This window comes from Corvus kubaryi, unplaced genomic scaffold (assembly GCF_017639235.1).
Source record: "Corvus kubaryi isolate FWS band 111438036 unplaced genomic scaffold, C.kubaryi_AGA036_p1.0 36736, whole genome shotgun sequence".
NCBI classification, from domain to species: Eukaryota; Metazoa; Chordata; class Aves; order Passeriformes; family Corvidae; genus Corvus; species Corvus kubaryi.
The window spans coordinates 6,458-9,044 of NW_024580934.1; the positions used below are offsets into that span (position 1 = coordinate 6,458).

General features: G+C 65.0%; 1 long non-coding RNA gene across 3 annotated transcripts; it reads right to left on the reverse strand.

Moving 5' to 3' along the window:
- Window positions 1-274: 274 nt before the first annotated feature.
- On the reverse strand, window positions 275-740 carry LOC121660643. Of its 3 annotated transcripts, none has more exons than XR_006014736.1 (3): window positions 626-740; window positions 468-511; window positions 275-342 (listed from the first exon to the last, which is right to left on the reverse strand). It is a non-coding gene; the product is annotated as an uncharacterized LOC121660643 (long non-coding RNA). The 3 variants fall into 3 exon arrangements; XR_006014735.1 differs by having other exon boundaries at window positions 277-353; XR_006014737.1 differs by having other exon boundaries at window positions 284-360.
- Between the last annotated feature and the right edge of the window lie 1,847 nt (window positions 741-2,587).

Below are 2,587 nucleotides of genomic sequence, written 5' to 3' on the forward strand. Positions count from 1 at the left end.
GTGTCCCCCCAGGTGTGTTTGTGTCCCCAGGTGTGTCCCTGTCCCTCCCCAGGTGCATCCCTGTCCCTCTCCAGGTGTGTTTGTGTCCCCAGGTGTGTCCCTGTGTCCCCTCCCCGGTGTTGTCCCCCCTGTGACCCCTCGCTGTCCCCGTGTCCCCCCCCAGGCTGGCCCCGTTTGCCCCCGGCCTGCCCTGGGCGCTGCCCCACGGGACACCCCTGGACCCCGACCTGAGCTACTCCCTGCCCAAGGCCACGGCCTTCTACCTGCGGGGCAGCGCCGCGTGAGTGACCACTGAGTGACCGCTGAGTGACCACTGAGTGACCACTGACCCCTGAGTGACCGCTGAGTGACCACTGACCCCTGAGTGACCACTGACCCCCAATCCCTGACCCACCCCTCACCCCTGTCTGACCCCTGAGCTGCTCCCTGCCCAAGGCCACGGCCTTTTACCTATGGGGCAGCGCCACGTGAGTGACCGCTGAGTGACCCCTGAGTGACCACTGAGTGACCACTGACCCCTGAGTGACCACTGACCCCCAATCCCTGACCCACCCCTCACCCCTGTCTGACCCCTGAGCTGCTCCCTGCCCAAGGCCACGGCCTTTTACCTATGGGGCAGCACCACGTGAGTGACTGCTGAGTGACCGCTGAGTGACCACTGAGTGACCACTGGGTGACCACTGACCCCTGATTGACCCCTGAGTGACCACTGAGTGACCCCTGAGTGACCACTGACCCAGCCCTGACCCCCCAGTCCCTGCCTGACCCTTGACCTCTGGCTGACCCCTGCCTGACCACTGACCCCTTGTCTGGCCCTTGACCATTCCTGACCCCAACCCCTGACTGACCACTGACCTCTGACCCCTCTCCTGACCCCAAAATCCAGCCCCACCCCCACCGAGCCCCCTCGGGTGTCCCCCCCCACACCCGTCCCTGTCCCCTCCGTGTCCCCTCCGTGTCCTCCTGTCCCCTCCTGCGTCCCCCGGTCTGCTCCACCTGCCCCCCCACTGTCCCCAGTGTCCCCCCAGTCCCAAATGTCCCCCCCATGTCCCCGCCACGTCCCCGATGTTCCCTGTGACCACCCCATGTCCCCCCCCAGTCCCCAGTGTCCCCCCAATATCCCCAATGTCCCCCCACTGTCCCCAGTGTCCCCCCAATGTTCCCCCAAGTCCCCGATGTCCCCAGTGCCACCCCAATGTCCCCATGTCCCTGCCAAGTCCCCAGTGTCCCTGTGAGCACCCAATATCCCCAATGGCCCCCCCAGTCCCCAGTGTCCCCCCAAAGTCCCCAATGTCCCCCCAATGTCCCCAATGTCCCTGTGACCACCTCAGTGTCCCCATGTCCTCCCCAAGTCCCCGATGTCCCCAATATCCCCAGTGTCCCCCCCAGCCCCCAATGTCCCCCCAATGTTCCCATGTCCCCACCAAGTCCCCAATGTCCCTGTGACCAATGTCCCCAATGTCCCCCCCAGTCCCCACTATCCCCACTGTCCCCAATGTCCCCAATGTCCCAATGTCCCCCCAAGTCCCCACTGTCCCCAATGTCCCCAATGTCCCAATGTCCCAATGTCCCCCCAAGTCCCTGTGTCCCCCAAGTCCCCCCAAGTCCCCGCTATCCCCACTGTCCCCAATGTCCCCATGTCCCCCCAAGCCCCCACTGTCCCCAATGTCCCCATGTCCCCAAGACTCCCCAAGTCCCTGTGTCCCCCAAGTCCCCAATGTCCCCATGTCCCCCCAAATCCCCAGTGCTGCCGTGTGACCCCAGTGCCCTCCTGTCCCCCCGCTGTCCCCAATGTCCCCTCAATGTCCCCCCCCCAGGAACCTGGAGGCCAAGCTGCGAGGGTTCCTGGCCCGGCCCAGCTCCTGGCCCAGCGTGGAGGCCATGACACGCGTGTTCCGCTGCTTCCACACCCCCGTCACCGGTGGGGACAGTGGGGACAGCGGGGACATTGGGGACATGGGGGACAGCGGGGACATGGGGGACAGTGGGGACATCAGGGACATTGTGGGGATTGGGGACAGTGGGGACATTGGGGGCATTGGGGACAGTGGGGACGGCGGGGACATGGGGGACATGGGGGACATTGGGGACAGCGGGGACATGGGGGACATTGTGGGGATTGGGGGCATTGGGGACGTTACTGGGGACAGTGAGGACATTGGGGACAGTGGGGACAGCAGGGACATTGTGGGGATTGGGGACATGGGGGACAGCAGGGACAGCAGGGACAGCAGGGACACTGGGGAGTCTGGGGGCATTGGGGACATTGGGGATATGGGGGACATTGGGGACAGCAGGGACATTGGGGGGTCTGGGGGCACTGGGGACATTGGGGGGATTTGGGGCATTGGGGTATTTGGGGACATTGGGGGCTTTGGGGACACTGGGGGGTCTGGGGGTATTGGGGACATTGGGGGGTCTGGGGACATTGGGGACAGCAGGGACACTGTGGGGTCTGGGGGCATTGTGGACATTGGGGACATTGGGGGCTTTGGGGACACTGGGGAGTCTGGGGGTATTGGGGACAGTGGGGACAGCAGGGACATTGGGGACATTGTGGGGTCTGGGGCCGTTGGGGACATGGGGG